The 20,744-nt window shown below is 37.2% G+C and overlaps 1 protein-coding gene across 1 annotated transcript in view; it reads right to left on the bottom strand.

Moving 5' to 3' along the window:
• ELP4 (elongator acetyltransferase complex subunit 4) overlaps positions 1-20,744 on the bottom strand; it is a 224,632-nt gene that overhangs the window by 86,412 nt on the left and 117,476 nt on the right. The gene's annotated exons all lie outside the window — the stretch shown is intronic.

Genomic DNA, 20,744 nt, shown 5'->3' on the forward strand with positions numbered 1-20,744 from the left:
TCCTGACATCAAGGAATTTACAGTCTAAGAGATAAGATAAAGTGTCAAAATGAGTATAATGAAAATGGCAAGTGATAAGTACATATATATTTTCATAATCTAAATGACTTTCAAGATGTGACTCAAATATCTTCTTCCTGTCACTTTTCCTAAGCAATTTTTAGCAATTGTCAAAATTAATTGCCCCATTAGTTTTTCCACAGTACCTCACATCAAACTCTATTATCTTCCCAATAAATTTCTGTTACATTTGTTTGTATTTGCTTTCTCTACTAGATAATCAGCACTTCATGGGCATGTGCTATGTCCTCAAGAAACACCTGGCACTTAACAGGATACTTACATTATGTAGAGAATGTTCAAAGTGAAAGGAATTGAAGGATAAATACCAAGGTATAACTTTATGTGTGTGGGCAGGAAAGAGAAAGCAGAGAAAACAAAAGGAGAAATTGATCGAGGTAAACAAAGTAGCTGTCAGGGTTAGGCTTCGGGAGTAGCTGGGATCGGCACTGCATACCTGTGGGGCAGCTGCCAGGAAGGTGAGCACCCTGTCACTGTGGCCAAAAGCAAAGCTACCCAGGCTAACTGGGTGCCTTCCTAATCTGAGTAGCTAGGATTTAGGAAGAATGGGCCCCTAATCTCACAGCCTTGACTATTCTAAGAGTCTTTTCCTTTCTCATCCTTCAGATCCTGAGAAACGTCAAGTACAGTATTAAATAGAACTCTCCATTTACAATTCACCTTTTGTTTGTCGAGAGCTCTACTGAAACTGGTGCAGAGCTTGTGGGGACCCTGATATTTCAGAACCACTAAAATCAACCTCAGTGGCTGCCTATCTCTAGTAACTTGTGTTATGTCTCACATAATTTGAATTTTCTAGCAGTTGAATGCTCTTTTATGTGTATTTAATATATTTCATGAGTCCCATATCTGTGCTCTAGTTCTTAGATCCATTACAAATTGTCACCTTTCTTTTCAATCTTCTAATGTGCCTTCAAACAGATGTAACATCTCTTCATTAAACCTCATACTAGTTTGTACTTACTGCATAATATTTTTCCTTGTATTGATTTTTGTACATCTGTCAAATATCTTCTACTATGGTGTTTGCTTTTCCACTGCAAGAATGGTACTTGTTTGCCTTTTACAGAGCAGATGGCTAATTTTGTGAACTGACTTAGACTAAGGATACTTCACTGTGATCCCCACATTTACAAACAATTCTATATGATATCAATGATGCAAGGCTTGTGTATTGAAAAAATTAAACCTTGTTTTTGTTCCCTTGTCACATGTACTTTCAAAGTACAGAATCCAGCATAATTACATAGGCATGCTAGATGAATTACAAATGTTCTATTCTGGGGCAGGCATGTGGCCAAGGAGTTAAGACATAGTTGAAGACCCCAGTGGACCATTCTGGAGTAGGTGAGTTTGATACCTGGCTCTGGGTCCTGACTCCAGGTTCTGCTCAGGAAAACCCTGTGAGGCAGTGAGGATAACTCATGTAGCTAGGCTCCGGCCACCCATGTGGAAACCTGGATTAGGTTTCTTGCTCACGGATTTGGCCTCGACAGACCTGGTTGTCATGGGTATTTAGGAAATGAACTAGTAGTGGACAGCATTTGTCTCGACTCTATTTTTCTTTTCTTTTTTTTTTTTTCAGGATTATTATTATTTTTTTAAAGTTGTTTTTCCTTCTATTTTATTTTTAATTTTATGGAACAATTCCATTGGCTCTGGGATTTCCCTCATCCCATGTTTTCCCTTCCCCTAGCTAATTTCCCCCATATTACAATAGTAAGTCCTTGTAGAAGGAGAAAAGCTTGAAAATCTTACTTCAGTCCTGTTCTAGTTTCTCCCATGATACAGGGTCAAATTTCTCACCTTCTTGCATCTAAAGAAATTACTAAAAATACTATAAACCTCCAATACGATTAATTCCAACCATTACTAAAATAGTAACACTCAGAATAAAGGAATATTACTGAAAACTTGATATCAGACTTTTGGTCTTCAGAATTGTGAGACATTGTGAAAGAGGGAGTAAAATCACTTCACAGTGAATGAGATTCGCTTATGATGATGGTGAAATAAAAAAAAAAAATGAAGTTGCAGATTTCTTCTTTCTTGCTCTGTGTGTAAAGATCTTGGAAGTTAACTCTTGTTTTCACCAAAACCAAAAAGTACAAAAATTTAACAACAACAAATCTTAGGTCAGAGACATGAGGCTACAAGGGAGACCGCTTGCTTTCTCAATTTAAGAAGTGACATGTGGGGACCAGCTCAGTGATATAGCATTCTAAACTTCTGCCTGTGTTGCTGGCATCCCACATCAGTGCTGGTTTGAGTCCTGGTTGCTCCACTTTCAATCCAACTCCCTGTTACTGGTCTGGGAAAACTCTGTGGTCATCGGGGAGTGAAACAGTGAATGGAAGATCTCTTTCTCGCTATACCTTTCAAGTTAAAAATAAATAAATAAGTAAACAAATAAGTAAATAAATCTTTGAAAAAATGTGACAGGTGGACAATGTGTCACACCTCAGTGTCTGAGAGCAGAGATCTCTGAAGTGCCAGGTGAGCAGGGAAACCTAAACTGGAAATAACACACTGTTGGAAGCTTGTGTGGACAATGTTTCAGACTACAAAGGTCCGGGGGATCCAGTCTGAGGGAAAGAAATATTTCTTTTCTTTCCAACTTGATGTATAGATTCAAGACAACTTCAATAAAAACCCCAGCAAGCTATTTTGTGTATATCAGCAAACAGATACTTTTATACAGAATGGCAAAACAAGAACAGGCAAGACAATATTGAATTAGAGCAAACTCACAGGACCGACACAGTCCGTATGAGTTGAATCCATGTAGTGCAGCCCTGAGTACCAGAAATCCAGAATGTAACATATTTGGATATGAGGTTTTTAAGGAGAGGCTTAATTCGATATACCTGGTATCTTTATAAAAAGGAATTTAGATACAGACACGTTAATACACAGAGGGAAGTCAGAGGGATAAACTGGAGATCCACAAGCCAAGAAGAGAAGACTTGGAAGAAAGAAATACTACTGACAACTTGATATCAGACTCCTGGCCTTCAGAATTGTGAGAAGACATAACTAATGTGTTTAATGGACTCAATCTGTGATATTTTCATGTTATCCCAGCAAATTAATACGCTGCCTGATTTAAGATTTAGTGTAAAGTCACAACAATCCTGGTGGTGTGATACTGGTGAAGAAATAAACAAATAGATCAACGGCTCATGTGAAAATATCATCTGAACTTTGGCAAGCAGCAAAGTCAGTGGAGAAGGGATAGTGTCTGAAACAAGTGGTATGTGCGAAAGTCATACATAGACAAATTCTACCTGCAAAATCATACATAGATCTACCTGTTATAAAAATTAACTGACAATGGATCATATGCCTAGTTGTAAAATACAAAGCTAGAAAATTTAGTTGATTTTGGATTTGGCAGTAACTGTTTAGAAGAAATATCAAAATTAAGCATCATGAAAAAAAACATAGGTTAGATTTTCCCTGCTTTGAGAAAGCAATTGGTAAACAGGGTGGAAGAATATCAGGCTCAATATCTACCTGATTACAGACTAGTGTAAAAAGTATATGAAGAGCTTTTAAACCTCAAAAAAAAAAAAAAAAAAAAGGATGAAACAATCTAATTTAAAACAGGCCAAGGATCTAAAGAGATGCCATGCCAAAGATAGAGGCTAAAGAAAAAAAAAGTTTCTCATTATATGTCATCAGGGGGTTGCAAGTTAAAGCAACAAGATGCCACTACACACCAATATAAGAATAGCAAAATCCTAAACACTGACAATACCAAAGGCTTGTAAGTATGTGGAACACAAAAACTCATTCAATGCTGGTCATATTACAAAATGGTGGAGTTATTTAGGAAGTCGGTTTAGTAGTTGATTACGAAGCTAAAGATACTCTTACCATATAAACCACCAAAATGCTCCCTGGTATCTATTCAAAAGAGCTGGAAACTTTGGCCACATAGAAACTTGCATACAAATGTTTAGAGCAGAGTTTCATTCATTTTTTTTTTGCTAAAATAGAAGTGACCAAGATGTCCTTTAGAAAATGAATGGATAAATGAACTGTGGTATGGTCATAAATCTGAATAATTCATCACATTAAGAAGAAATGATGTATGAAGCCACAAGAAGTCAAGGAAGAATCTAACATACATATTTCTGAGTGGAAGAAGCCTGCTTGAAAAAAACATCCTGTATGATTCCAACAATGACAAAACTGTTAAAACAGTAAAAATATCAATTGTTGTTAGGGATCGGGAAAGGAGGAGATAATACAGGAAGTAGAAGGAATAAGTCGAAAATGGGATACTTAGAAGCATTTCACTATCACACATGGTCCCAAGATGGTAGATACATGTCATTATACATTTGTCAAACCCATTAAAAATCCAACACAAGATTGAATCCTAGTTCAAATTATGGGTTTCAGTTAATAACACATCAGTATTGTCATCAGTTCAAACAGCTGTACCACACTAAAGCAAGATGTCAACAATCGGAGAAAACTGAGAGATGACAGGTGGGGGAATACAAGAATTTTATACTTTCCTCTTCGTTTTTCTCTAAATATAAAACTCCTTAAAAAGCACATGATGGGCCTAAAACGATGGCTCAATGGCTAAATTCTCACCTTCAAGTGCTGGGATTCCATATGGGGTCCGGTTTGTGTCTTTGCTGCTCTACTTCCCATCCCTGCTTGTGGCCTGGGAAAACAGTAGAGGACAACCGAAAGCCATGGGACCCTAAACCCACGTGGGAGTCCTGGAAGAAGCTCCTGGCTCCTGGCTCCTGGCTTTGGATTAGCTTAGCTCTGACCATTGTGGCCATTTGGGGAGTGAATCAGTGGACTGATGATCTTTCTATTTGTAAATTTGATCTATCTTTCCAATCAAAATAAATAAACACTTTTTAAAAGCATATGATAAGAATTAAATGTGAAGTATAGTACTTCACATATAGTATTTCATTCCATTCTTGGGTATGTGTATTTTAAAACATAATCACATTGATATAAACTAAAGAGCTACTTTTTTGCCTTATGATATGAGCCGACATTTTTAGGAAAGTATTGCAAACATATAAAAACTGGCATTTTTCTTAATTTCAGTGTGCTGCGTCATATAACACAGAGGCCTTAAAATGGAAAAGGGGGCTGGTAATGTGTTTAAATTACCACCTGTGATGTAGGCATCCCATAAAGGTGCCATTTCGTGTCTCAGTTGGTCTATTTCATATTCATCTCCCTGGTAATACATCTGAGAAAGTGGAGGATGGCACACGTGTTTGGGCCTTTGTTATGCAAGTGAGAGATCACAAATGAAGTTCCTTGATTCTGGCTTTGGGCTAGCTCAGTCCCAGCTGTTGTAGCCATTTGAGGAAGTGAGCCAGGGGTTAGAAGATTTCTCCCTCTTTCTGTAACTCTGCCTCTCAATAAACATTTTTTTTTTTCAAAATTGGGAATGTAAACCCTTGGAGTTTTTCAAGCACTTTCCCATGGTATGCAGATATTAGCAGTTTCAAAGGAATTCTATTTGAGATCTTTAATTTTTAGTTGTTCTCTTCTAGAAACTGTCTATTTGAAGATGGATGTATACTTTGTTAGTTCTCCTCCACTTAATAGATCAGAAATGACATCCAATGATACCTCATTTACAATAAGGCTTTTTATATGTCCACATGTGCAAGGAAATACATAGCTTTGAAAAAATGATTTTAGCAGGCTGGCATACTAGTGCTGTGGATTAAACTACTACCTGTGACACTGGCATTCACATCCTGACAATTCTGCTTCTTATCCAGTGAAAAGGAACATTTAGGATTGAAAGGACAGAAGGATTTAATTTGCTTTTTTGCTTTCTGTATTCTGCTTGCGGTAAACGACAGTGAAGGTAAAGGACAGTGAATAGTTGAACATTTCATGATAGAGCCTGGGAGCCTGAGAGATAAGGGGAACCTGCAACTAGCCTCCGCCCCTAATTGCATGGCCCCCTCCCTGTTTATGTTAATGGTTCCCCCTCCCTGTTCATGGTTATGGTTTTATGACTTTAGCCTTAGCTTAGCCTTTAAAAGAACCTCTGTATAATGATTCGGGGTCGATGCCTAGCCTCCTGCGTGATGAACTGGCCCCGGCCCCAGCGCACTGGTGACTGAATAAAGCCTCTTGCTTTTGTATCAAGCCTCGTCTTCGGTGGTCATTGGGGAAACTCACTCTCTCGAGACAATTGGTAAGGTTTTTCCCTGTTGGGGGGCCTCACACCAGCACCTACTGATGTGGTTGGGACAGGAGCAAATGATGGCCAGGTATATGGAGGGGGATCACCTAGTATCCACAGGGGAGATATGGATGAAATTTTTGGTTTCTGGCTTCATCCTGACCCAGCCCCAGTTATTGTGGCTATTTGGGTGATGAACCAGTAATTAGAAGAGCTCTCTCTTCCCCTCCCACCCCTCATTCTCTTCCTATTTCTCCCTCATTCTTTTTAAAATAATAAAAGAACTCTTAATGATTTTAGGTGCAGATATCTGGGTAGCGATCTGATCACTGCTTGGGAATCCTACACTGGAGTGCCTGGTTTTAGTGTCTACTAGTCTTCCGATCCAGATTCCTGTTAAAGCACATGCCTGCAAAGCAGCAGATGATGGTGCAAGTGCTTGGGTCCCTGCCACCCACAAGGGAGACCAGGATGGGGTTTTGGAATCTTGGCTTTAGCGATGCTCAACCCTAGTTGTTGTGGATGTTTGGGGAGTGAATCAGTGAACAGGAATTTTCTATTTTTCCAGTAAAATGAAAAATTTATTTTAAAATTTAAAAAAGTAAAAAAATGCTTTTGAAACTAATTCAAAAAATATGAATAATATGGTCCTTACCAGACCACTTAATACTATTTAACTGTACACATTATTTCTTTCTGTTTCCGCTTGTTCTCATTGAGGAACGTAATTCACGTTATTCAATATCTTACTTATAGAAGGGATCTTCAAAAGTTTGTGCAAAACTGAATATTGTCTTTTAATTTTATTTTTCCATGAACTGCTTGAAATACTCCAGAATGGTTACTTCAAGTCTTCTTTGAGGATACACATAATATCACACTCTTTTACATCAAAGTGGTATCATATTTCCATAACTTGAAATTGCAATGTTTCAAAACTAAAGTCTTGCTAAACTAGTTATCATCTCTATACATATACGATAAAAGAAATGGCATTAAATAAGTTAGTATTCAACCAATTCCACTGTTCTTTCAGTAATTATTTTTAATGAATGTAAATAAGTATATTGATATTGACTGAAAGTTGCTAAAAGTGTTTTTTTTGTTTTTTTTTTCATTTTACTTTATTTTTTGGATAATCTTACTTAGTTACAAGGGCTACAGGAAAGTGGGTAATACCATTGTTTCCACACTAATATCATTTCCCCCCCTGTATCTGGGGTCAGGAGAGAAATAAAGGGAAAAGCCCCACCCAGCCTCCCTCCCATCCCAGGTCCCCGATGTGAGGCCCGCTCTGAGGATCCGCTTAAGCAGTTTTGCTAGTTCATCAGTTCTGAATTGCTGCCAATCTCGCCATTCCAATCGTGATGAGATCTATTCAGAATTTACTGGCTGACATAGTCCCTTCATGTTTGGGGTTCTGAGATCAGCAGTTCAGTTAGAGGGATCTCCAGAGAAACTTCGTCTGAGTAATCAAAAAACTTACCAAGAAGACCTAATCTTTAAAGTTTCTTAAGAACTTAGGGCTCTGCCATTCATTCTGCATGTGACCACTGGCAAAGGACTTCATCTCTCCAGGCCTCCTTAACTGACTCTGAAGACTACTCTAAGGAACCAATGAGATAATACAACCAGCATATCTAGTATATTAATACATACTTACCAAGTACTCAATAAATGACAACGATAAGTTAATTTATAACTAATTATTGCCACTTTAAGAATCCAAATGTATCCATTTTCATATATAATTTATATAGAAAAGGAGCAGAAAATGGATAACTGGAGAGAAATTAAGATGTACTCATTTAAGAATATTTATTGAGTACCATATCACATGTCAGACATTATCTAAACAGAACAGAATAGAAAAAAAAATCCTTATTGCTGTGAAGCTCATATTCTAGTACTGGCAGATGGAAAGTGAACATAATAACAATAAATAAGAAAAGTATATGGCATATTGGAAGGTGGTGATGATATGGGGAAAATAAAGCAGATTAAGAGTAACTGGGAATAGCGGAATGGGGGTACACTGCTCTCTGAGAAGGAAGAGCATTAGAAGGCAGTATTTTAATAAATATTTGAAGGCACTGAGGAGGCTAGACATGAAAGAACATTTCAAGAAAAGAGAACAGGCAGCAAAGGCCCTGGGGGTTGGCATGTTCAAGTAAGGAGGCCCGTGGGGATGTCTTCAGAATCAAAGGTGGGAGAGGAGTAATAAGTGAGAACAGAGTCAAGGCCGCTAGGTCACATAAAGTCCTGGTTGCCACTGAAAGTCTTCTGAGTGAAATGTAAAATCCGGAGAGTTCTGCGCAGAGAAATGACACGATCTATCATTTGTTTTAAAAGAATCTTTTTGGCTATTGTATGACAGGAGAATGAAGGCAGTCAGGGATAAGAGCAGTCTGGTGAGGAGGCTAGCATGATAATTCAGGCAAAGTGTGATGATGGCCTGGACTGACTGTTGGCAGTGCAGGTGGTTAAAACTGTTTTAGTTATGAAGATATTTTAAAGCAAAATCAATAGGATTTTTCTGTAAGATTGGGTGTTGGGTCATTTGTAACTTATTTCTTTGTTGTAATAAGGGAAGTGATCTTCCTCTATACACACTAAAAAGGCCATAAGACTCTAGGAGTTATAGAAGTGACAGCCTTCCTCAATTATAAGCACCGAAGAGCTTAAGTGAGAAAAATTCACCAATGGTGTTTGTATTTCCCACATCACAACGTTAACAGCATGTGAATAAATAAATAAATAAATAACAAGATTAAATGTATTAATTGCTACATATTATTAGACCCTCATTATTCCTAGCGGTAAAAATTCCTTCCATTTATTGTCACAATCTCCCCTTTCTGACCCATATTTTTCTCTTATGCTTGATAGTGGTTTTCCCTATATGCAAAGAATTTACAAGCTCGACAGGGCCCAGTGGGATGGCCTATTGGCTAAATCCTCACCTTGTAACTGCCAGGATTCCCTATGGGCATTGGTTTGTATCCAGTCTGCTTCACTTCCCATCCAGCTCCCTGCCTGTGCCTCTTTTAAGTAGTTCTTACCTGTAGTATTAAACTTTTGATAACTAAAATTGTGACGTTTATAATAGCTGACAGATAACGGGATTAGGGTTTATCCTTAAACAACAGCAAATGAAATCTCTTCAAAAAACAACCTGTCATATCTAGAATACTTTATTCATTTTGAGGTTGATTTATTTACAGTCAGTGGAACATCATCAGCTTATATGGAAACGAAATTAAGCAGGTGATGGTCACTTTATTGAATTATTACTTGCAGTTCATGTCTGTCAATAAAAATTCCATCTAAAGACTTGTAAGCAGTGTTTTTTCCCACATTACTAGAATAAATACCATTTCTAGTGTGCTATTATAAGACAACCTCCTTTTAATGAAAAATTTCCAAGTCTCAAATAATTCACAAAAATTGATACAACTTGAACAAAATAATTGGAATAATCCTTAGAAGCTTTGGCAGAGAAGCACAGAGAAGTCAATTACTGAATCATACAATATTAATCACTCTACGGTACCTTCATGGTGGCTCTATGGCCATGACTTAGTTACAGGAGGTTAGAGGTTTTCTTTTCTTCTCTTTCTGTTGTTGTCTCCCTTTCTCTCAAGGAGGGAGAGAGAGAGGGAGGGGGAAGAAGGAAAGAGGCGGATCTTCCACCTGTTGGTTCATTCCCCAAATGACTGCACCAACTAGGGTGGGCAGGCCAAAGTCAGGAGCCAAGGGCTTCTGGTCCTTCCATGTGGGTGCAGGGGCCCAAGCACTTGGACCACACTCTGTTCCTATTCCTAGGAGCTGAACTGGAAATGGAATAGGCAGGACTTGAATCAATACCCATGTGGGATTCTGGTTTACAAGTGGTGGTTTTACCTGCTATGGCACAATGTCAGCCACAGAGGTCTTTCAAAAATTTATACTGAAATGTGAACTAAATTATCATGGGCTTCGCTGTCCCATGCACCTCAAAGCCAGTTCCTGATAACAAAGTTTTTGGCTGATGTGACAGAATGCAATATTACAGCAAGTCTACAGCCTGAAGACCTATTTTAGCTGCCAGCAGCTAAAACTTTAATCACTTGGCTACTTCAAGGGTTCACAGAATAGTCTGCAGCACAGCCACAGAGGAAAAGTACCTTAACAGTCACTTCACAAATAAGTCTTGCTGCTTCTTTCTACCTTGAAATGCTGCAGCTATTACAGACCAGGGAGCTCAAAGTGCTATTAGGTCACTGTAAGGATGCATATTTTGTTTATTTATTATTTTTAATTCAATAATTACATTGTATTATGTGACACAGTTTCATAGGTACTTGGATTCTCCCCACCCTCCCACCATGGTGGATTCCTCCACCATGTTGCATAACCACAGTTCAAGTTCAGTTGAGGTTCCTCCATTGCAAGCATATACCAAATATAGAGTCCAGCATCTTATTGTCCAGTCAAGTTCAACAGCCTCTTAGGTATACCCTCTCTGGTCTGAAGACAGAGCCAGCAGAGTATCAAGGATGCGTATTTTGGAGCACTTACGTTGTGTGCATCTAAACATGCATATGTATCTGTGAGGAGGATTAGGTGCAAGGCTGGGATAGTTTAGACTTTTATTGTTTTCCTAAAGTCCGATTGGCATTAAGTAGGAAAGAGAGTAACTACTTCATTTACAAAAATGCAAGATCTTATATGTACTCAGTGAGTTATTACTCATAATGTCTTAACCTATGAAATAATCTATAGTACACAATGTTTGATTTTAATAACTGGCAATGTGTGTGATGTTTTCTTTCAGTGCCTTAGGTGATGTGAATAGAATAATTACACATTTCCCATTGCAAATCTTAGTTACTTGCTGATGGATCAAAGCTACTGACACAATTTCTGCTCTTTGGACGTCAAATGAACTACAAATGTTATCTTTTTAATTCGGTACTCCAGTGTGACACATTCGCTTTCTGGATTTTCTTCTTATTTATTTATTTATTTTCTTTTGGTACAAAAGCTTCTAAGTGGATTTCTATAATTCATGTGTGAATCTGTAGCCAGAGACTATTTTGATAACTTATATGGTTTATTTTGAAAATTAGGTTGATGAATAAGGAAACCAATGCCCTTCACTTTATATTTGTAATCTTAAATGATAAGCATTATACATTTGAAAGTTATATTAGTGATTAACTTAGCCCTACCTTTACTTACTTTCATTGAATTATCTCAACTGAAGACATCATTAAGACTTTATAGAAAATGGCTAACCTATTTTTCATGTTTCCTAAGTGATAAACATGTTACATATGGAGAAATGCAGTTGATAAAAAAATAAGAACTACAATCTCCACTTCTTGATTAGGAAAATAGTGACTTGGGGAAAATAATTTACAAATAAAATTTTAAGACATAAACATCTTTGTATTATTTGGAAAGTTATTTTAATGCCAAATACAGATTGAAAACCTGAAAGACATGACACTTGACACTGGAAAAATCAAAAGCCATTCTTTTCTTTTAGTTTTTCACTTTGTATTTATGGCATGAAACAGAGACAAAATCCCCATGTAATGTGTTGTCCTCATCTTCCACATATCTGGTTTAAAATTGTAACTCTTAGAGGGAGAAGGAATCTCTCCTCTTTGGAAAACAATGCGGCTTATTAAGTAACAATTAGAAGGAGAAACCTTCTTCCTTAAATAGCGGATTGGCTGCACATGCTCCAACGGAATGGAGAAAGACCATGGCAGGGGCACAATGCTTCGCAAACCGAATTTTAAACAATGCTTCAAATTATCATAAAATAATTAATCATGTTTCACTCAAATGATAATAGACATAAATGTCAATTGACTAGGAACAATGACTATGTAAGCCCATGGGATATTACTATCCAGTGTTATCAAGATGTTATCAAGTTGGCACCTCCCCTCCATTTGAAGGGCACATTTAAATGCTCAGATGGTCTGGCCTTAATTAGTCATCCTGATAAGTACCCATACTGCATCCCTACCACATGTCCATAAAGACAAGAAGCAGAGATAACACAGATTTGTTTAAAAATACATTTAAATTATTATCCAACAGGATTTCAATATATTTAGTAACATATGTCCTCATAAAAAAGGTATGTTTTAATTAGTCAAAGATTAAGACCAAAGTCAGAATACTGGCAGAAGAAGGTTGAGGAGTATAAAAGGAGTTAGTAAAATCTTCTGTTAGAAAGAATGGGTTAAGTGGTAAATCTGTTAGAAAAAGATTCAGGTTGAGAAATGGGTGTTTTCCCTAGAAGTTACAACACCTGTGTCCCACACTGGAGGGTCTTATTTTGAATCTCAGCTTAATCCTCTGTCTGGTTTCCTACTGATGCACACCCTGGGAGATAGGCAGTGATGGCTCACGTAGCCACCCATGTGAGAGTTCCCTTCTTTTGGTTTCAAACTGACCTACCCTGATATGGGAAACCTGGAACCAGTTCCCAGCTTGGCCCACTCTGAGCTATTGTGGGCATTTCTTCTTTTTTTTTTTTTTAAGATTTATTCATTTTTATTACAGCCAGATATACACAGAGGAGGAGAGACAGAGAGGAAGATCTTCCGTCCGATGATTCACTCCCCAAGTGAGCCGCAACGGGCCGATACATGCCAGTCCGAAGCTGGGAACCTGGAACCTCTTCCGGGTCTCCCATGCGGGTGCAGTGTCCCAATGCATTGGGCCGTCCTCGACTGCCCTCCCAGGCCACAAGCAGGGAGCTGGATGGGAAGTGGAGCTGCCGGGATTAGAACCGGCGCCCATATGGGATCCCGGGGCTTTCAGAGCGAGGACTTTAGCCGCTAGGCCATGCCACCGGGCCCATATTGTAGGCATTTCTTTTTTCTTTTTCTCTCCTGCTCTACCCTTCTCCCTTTCAAACAAATAAAAAATATAACAAAAGAATATTTAAAATTTTTCCATGCTGAGAGGAAGTAGTATCCTATGAAGAGATAATAAAGAGAAGAAACCTTTTGGCAATTAGGAAGCATTTAAACCATTTGGATTGGGATTAGAGAATTGATTATTAGCACTCTTTTCCAACCAGCAGACTGCTCAGACCATATGAAGAACCACTTGAAGATGTAGTCAACTATTCAGCAGCGTCACATATTGAGCTGAGTTTCACATACCACTAGTTTCATGTCATTTAAAAAATATTTACTATATACCTGTTGAACAGTAGGTACAATGGCTGCATTGATGAGAAAGTTTGTGCTCTTGATTTACAAGTATAGTGAAGAATCACCAAGGAAACAAGATCACAGTAATGTTGTAGAATTTACAGCAGAAACAAATTACATCTATTCTGGGAGCACAGAGGTGGGCTACCTAATTTAACCCTGAAGAATCAGTAGGAAAGAAATTTCAGAGAAAGTGATATCCAATTTGATGACTATTTTTAGAGTAAGATTGATGTAGCAAGAATATCTGGAGGGCCTGACGCAATGGCTCAGTGGCTAAATCCTTGCATTGCATGCACTAGGATCCCATATGGGTGCTGGTTTGTATCCAGGCTGCTTCACTTCCCATGCAGCTCCCTGCCTGTGGCCTGGGAAAGCAGTAGAGGATGGCCTGAACCCTTGGGACTCTTAACCTGCGTGTCAGAGACCTTGAAGAAGCTTCTGGCTTCGGACTGGCTCAGTTTTGGTTGTTGCAGCCATTTGAGGAGTAAGACAGTGGATGGAAGATTTTTCTGTCTGTCTGTGATTTCCTCTGTAAAATCTGTCTTTCCAATAAAAATAAATCATTTAAAAAATATCTGGAGGAAAGGGGAAAGTATTTGTGGCATTTACACAAGACCAGGAAGTGATGGAATGGACAGTGTGAGGCCTGTACATGAAAACAGTCAAGCTACGCCTTGCAGCTTAAGGCAAGAGGTGGAGAAACAGCCAGATCTCAGACATACACAACTTTTTTTTTTTTTAATTGTAATGTCAGAATTACAGAGAAAAGGAGAGACACAGAGATAGCTCTTCCATCTGTTGGTTCACTCCCCAAATGGCTGCAATGGCTAGAACTGAGTGGATCCAAAGCCAGGTGCCAGGAGCTTCTACTGGGTTTCCCACATGGGTGTAGGGTCCCAAGACTTTGGGACATCCTTGACTGCTTTCCCAGCTACAATCAGGGAGCTGGAAGTGAAGTGGAGTAGCTAGGACACGAACCAGAACCCGTATGGTACCCTGGCACGTGTAAGGTGAAGACTCTAGCCGCTAGGCTACCACACCAGGCCCTAGGTATGCACATATTTAAATCAAAAGCAGTGGATCAGATTGTAAATTCACTTAAAAATACCTCCATAATTATTAAATAAATTCATTAATAAATATCTATGGTTGATCTTCCTCTTGCATAGTCAGTCCTGGAAACTTGAAATGACCCAGCATGAACATTATGTTGCAAAACCAAAACTGTTTTATACTACATCAGGATACTAAAAATCTAACAGATCCAAATTTCAGTCATTACATTTTCCCTAGGGCTCTTAAAGGCACATGTGTACACACAACACACCAAAGGAAATTTCATGCTGATATTTAAAACAAAGAAAAGGCAATTACTCAAGTGAGAAAGAATTTTTCCTTTTTATGATCTCTGGAACAAACAAGTAGCTGGAGTGTTGCTAATCATTGTTCTAAAAATAGTCTAAACAATAACTTTGCTGTATACAATGGTGTGAAGGCATTTTTTTCAGGATAATTTTATATAACATATATTAAAAGGAATAACAATTTGACTTCCAAGTCACATTAAAAATCTAAAATATTTTTTTCATTTAATTTGAAAGATAGGGAAATATCTTCCATGAACCAATTTAACCTGCAAATTGCCACCAACAGCCAGGGTTGGACCAGGCTGAAGCCAATAGCCAAGAATTCAGTCTGGGTTTCCCACCGTGGGTGCCAAGGACATGGGTACTTGGGCATCACCTCCTGCCTTCCAGGGTACACATTAGCAGCAAGCTAGATTAGAAGCAAAGAAACTGAACTTGAACCAGGGACTCTGCGGGTTCCAGATAGTATGAAAATTGACTTAATTGCTGCACCAAATGCCTGCTTCCTGTCACATTGTAAAATAGGGTTTGTGATATGCAATACCTTCTCATTTAAGTATATTTACAATATTGTTGGAAACTGGCTATATAAAAAACCCAGACAAAAAGTATAATTATTTAAGTATTATGCAAACAGCAGCATGATTGTCTTGTTTTGTATATTTAAATTCAGCAAATTCTTTCCAAATGAAGCAATTACTTTTTGGGATCATAACTATATGATAATTATCATTTTTAAATTTTTGAGACTTACTGTAAAGCAATGTAATATCAACTCTTCTGATTAGAAAATAAACGCTTGTAGAAAAAAACTGAAGCAATTTTATCTTAAGAAATAATGTAGATGCATCCTATAATAAAAAAGTACATTTAATAATCGTATAATTAAATGGGTGGAGAAACAGTACGGTAAAATGAATGGATCAAATATTTTATTGCCCGAGTTAAAATTCATTGCAAAACTAAGTCTGCTTAGCATGAATCAATGTGTAAGTTAGATGTTTTGCGGTTTTTGCAACACAGAATACATATAAATATCTTGCTAATTTAGTTTGATAACACTCCCTCTTTAGAAATGCATGTCACTCAACTGTTTTATATAGTGACCAAAGTAACGTAGCTAACATCTAAAAAGTACAAATTGTATATCTTTCAGGATACTTATTCTAGATATTATGAAAATTTATCTAGCTTTCTGGCAATCATTATAACAATAAAATTAATGTTACAATAAGTTAGTGCAGAGCAAGTTTGTTAATGTTTATGTTACACCCCAAAATACATGTAGTTTACTCACCACCTGGACTAGTTATCTCTGTGACATTAGGAACATTAGGAATTTACACAAATTCCTCAAATAGAGTTGAGGTTAGGTAACATTTATTAAGTGCTTTAGAGAAACATTGTATAGAATGCATTTGTGATTATATTACCAATTAATAAGATTATAAATAGTATTACCTGTGCTAAAATAAAGAATAATGTTGTTGAACTACAAGTAAAGGACAACCAGGAATAAAGTTAAGTGCTGGCTCTGGTGATCCAAACTTTTCAGGTTATCTGAATATCTTGAGGTGGAGTCACAGTGCAACAAATCAGGACCGATTAAAATAGACTCCACTGCATAAAAACCTATCTATATGTTGTCTACAAAAGTCATTTTCACCAAAAGTATAAGGCACTAAATTCATCTTTTAAATGAGTCATTTGCCTCTAGAATTTACATAGAAATTGCAAATTGGAGGTTAAGACTATATAAAAAAATCTTTATTTAATAAACTATTTGTTATAATTTCTAATTTATTGTGTCCATACACCTAATTTGCAAAAGATTTATTTTTATTGAAAAGGCAGATATGCAGAGAGGAAGAGAGACAGAGAGGAAGATCTGTCTGATGATTCACTCCCCAAGTGGCTTCAATGGTCAGAGCTGCGCCAATCCAAAGCCAGGAGCCAGGAGCCTCCTTTTGGGTCTCCCACGTGCAGGGTCCCAAGGCTTTAGGCCATTCTCGACTGCCTTCCCACACCACCAGCAGGGAGCTGGATGGGAAGTGGGACTGCCAGGATTAGAACTTGGCACGTACAAGGTGAGGGCTTCAGCCGCTAGGCTAACACACCAGACCTCACAATCCTAATCTTTATTTTTAAATAACTTGAAATCTTGAAAAAATTTTACAGTTACAATGAGAAGAGTAACATCTTAGAAATATTTTCATGATATAAACATTTACTGAAATGCATGAAGAACTGGCAAATTTTGGTAAGGGTCAAATACTAGCTAAGCTGGAGGAGACTTAGTTGCAGTGTGGAAATAGTAAGCCCTTTCATGACTCTTTAAACAACTGAATGGTTGTAGTCACACAGCAAAGCCAACCTCTGGAAAGTGTCTGCAATGACAAAAAAATGTTTACCAAACACTGCTGCATGAATAACATTCTGTAGTACAGAATGCAGTATGGAAATACCATTAAAACTAAGAAAATAGGGGCTGCGGGTAGAGGTGGAAGATAGACTCAGAAGAGAAAGAGAAAGACCTCCCTTCTGTCACAGGAATAGTTTAAGGGCTGTTGTCACTAAAAAAAGGACCCTCCCTAACATATGGAGTAGTTGCCATGTCCTCGCTGGGATGGTCTGCAGTTATGTTCACCTCAGACTCATCAAGAAGAGGTAAACTGTCAAGTGCAATTTCAGTCATAGGGTGCTTTGGTTGAGACAGATGAGTGGTATGCAATCATGATAGATAGTTGTATCCCACTCCAAAATGCCACTTGGGAAATCTTGAACTCAAATGAACAGAGGCTCAGTCATTATTAGTGTCAAAAAGGCACACAGAGAGAAAATTTGGTTGGCAGCATGAAAGATGAAGCAAGGCGAAAAAGTGACCAATTGCATGTTCAAAATCGAAATTGAGAAGCATATTACAGTTTGAATATTTATACTAGAATAGTCATGCATTATTAATTGCTGATTAATATTTAAAATACATTTCTCTAAAGCAATGTATTTTTAGAGAGACAATATAAATTACATGTATTTTTTTCTTTCAGAAGCTGAACAAGGAGTCTCCTTTATATATATATATACATATATATATGACAGAAATTTAAAATATATATATATATATACATATGATGTTTAGAGCATTCCCTTCAGTTGGATACTCTAGGAAATAAGACTTTTAAAATGTAAAAACAAAACAAAACAAAAAACCCCAAAAAACAAACACATAGATTTGTAGCAATATTTTAACATTCAAATGTTAGGCACTTTGATGACTTAGGAATAAATCAGTATCTAATAAAAACCTGAATTTAAAATGTAGGAGAATATAATCTAAATAACTTTCCAAATATTTTATAAGTACTGGAAAACATATGTTTACAAAGTAGAAAATACACTGTTTTATTAGCAAACACAAACTTTTGGTATCTTTAAATAAGACTTCCCCCCAAGCAAATATCCACAAAAAGAATGTCCTCAAGTGTCAATGCCTGAAGTGATACGCTCTGACAAACCTAACAGCTCTTTCTGTGTCATTCCTAATGCACTTGTCACTCAGTATTATCCATCCTCATTAATGACAATGGGAAAGTTTATCTTGGGAACACGTTTTAAATCATCTACTCTTTACAATGGGACCATGAAATCTCATACAAAACATGAGGCGGGAACTACTCCAACAACAAAGCCCCTCCCCGGCGGCATTCTTCTTAATTCCTGTTCAAGAAGTAATCTGTTTATTATAAAATCATACAGGACAAGATATTAAACAGAATTTGAAGCAAGAATAGCTAGTGTAATTTTCAAGCTTACAAGTATTTTTACAACATTTTTATTAGGATGAAAACACTAAGTTGTGTCCTTTTTGTCTGGTTTTGTGCCACCTTTTCTTTTCTGCAGTGTAAATGCCTCTGAAAAAGAGTTTTGTTTAATCTAATTTTAAAATAATTTTCCAATGTCAAGGACAACAGCATTTATATAATCGTTTAGAAACATGATTATTTGCATTAAATTAATCAAAACAATTCTGAGTAAAATTACCCTTACATCTACATTTCCCAGCTAAAATCCAATATATTCCAAGTTTTGAAGAATAGTGGTTTTTCTGCTTGCTACTTGTTGAATTCTTTATTTAGTAGGGGGTAAAGCTAGTGATTGTAAGCAAAATGGAAAATATGTCATCATTAAAATTAAAGAAAAATAGGAAACGGAGGACAGAGGGCAGGCATGAGGGTGTTTTGGGCAGGAATTATCATTGTGTTCTTAAAAATATATGCATGAAAAACATGAAATTGTTCCCATTAGATAAATAAAAGAACAAAAAAAAAGGATCTTGCTGGTTCCAGCATTTCTTTTAACAATACATTAGCATTACAAGCTTCAGCATTATCTTGTTTTGTTAAAAATCTTTCTTGAGGGGCCCGGCGGCGTGGCCTAGCGGCTAAAGTCCTCCCCTTGAAAGCCCCGGGATCCCATATGGGCGCCGGTTCTAATCCCGGCAGCTCCACTTCCCATCCAGCTCCCTGCCTGTGGCCTGGGAAAGCAGTCGAGGATGGCCCAAAGTTTTGGGACTCTGCACCCGGGTTGGAGACCTGGAAGAGGTTCCAGGTTCCCGGCTTTGGATTGGCGCGCATCGGCCCGTTGCGGCTCACTTGGGGAGTGAATCATCGGACGGAAGATCTTCCTCTCTGTCTCTCCTCCTCTGTGTATATCTAGCTGTAATAAAATGAATAAATCTTAAAAAAAAAAACTTTCTTGATTTTTAAAGAAAATATAAACAAGCAAGACCTGATTCATAGCATCTGTTTAAATTTACAATTTTAATTTTATTACACACTATGTAGTGTGATAATGAACAGTTAACCTTTACTGTTTACTTCTGCTGATAAAAACCAGTATTTCCTAAAAATGTGTCCTTATGTTTCCTAATATTAATGTATCACAATTTTATTACATCTCAATTAACATCTTGATCATATACTAAACGATCTTAATTATCAAAAACCTTGAAAATCATATGTAATTTTTATTTTTACCTCTTTCAGGCATCTGAAGTTATCTGTGCTTTCCCATTTTGACTTTATCTTTAGTTCTTTGAAGCTATGTGTATATTCAAGCGTACTACAAATCTTTTAGGTTGTATGAACCTGTGATTCATAAGGGATTTTTATTTCAGAATTCAAAACTCTTGAATATTTCTAATTAGTGTTTCATTTTGCAAAAGAAAAAAACAATCTACCTAGGTTGCTGTTTAAAATTATATGAGCTTCATGCTTAAGATACTTCTATGTACAATTAGCACCACAGAATGGAAAATTCACTTTATAACACATAAGAGAAATATAAATCTAAGGAAAAATTAAGTCCATATACACATAATTAATAACTGTTCCACACATATTAGACAATTATTGTGAACCCCGTAATATCATATTGAAAACAGCAATTTATGTGTCACATTAGAGAACAGAGCTAGTATTAACGGACTGGAAGGCTTAGCATCTGAAAGACTGGCAGGGACTAAAATGGGGTGGCTCGAACAAGGCAAGTTCCACATGATCCCACAGAGATGATGTGCACACCCCGAGAGCCTGAGGGCAAAGCACTTTGGACTCCCTTCTGACTGCAACCCTTTAAGAAACTTGGTTATTTTCTCAGACTTCCTTAAAAATACAAGTACAGACTCATATCTCATTCGTGTATATAGTCAATCGCTTTCAGATAAAGCTGAATTTTATGACTAATTAGATCTCCAAGTGGACAATTCTCTCAGTGTAAATTTTCTTTGTTTAGCCTTGAACATAGGTCGCTTTATAGCAAATTTCCCTGTAAATGATCAGACACTCAATGTTTCTGGCTTCGCAGATCATAAGA

This window comes from Ochotona princeps, chromosome 4 (genome assembly GCF_030435755.1).
Source record: "Ochotona princeps isolate mOchPri1 chromosome 4, mOchPri1.hap1, whole genome shotgun sequence".
NCBI classification, from domain to species: domain Eukaryota; kingdom Metazoa; phylum Chordata; class Mammalia; order Lagomorpha; family Ochotonidae; genus Ochotona; species Ochotona princeps.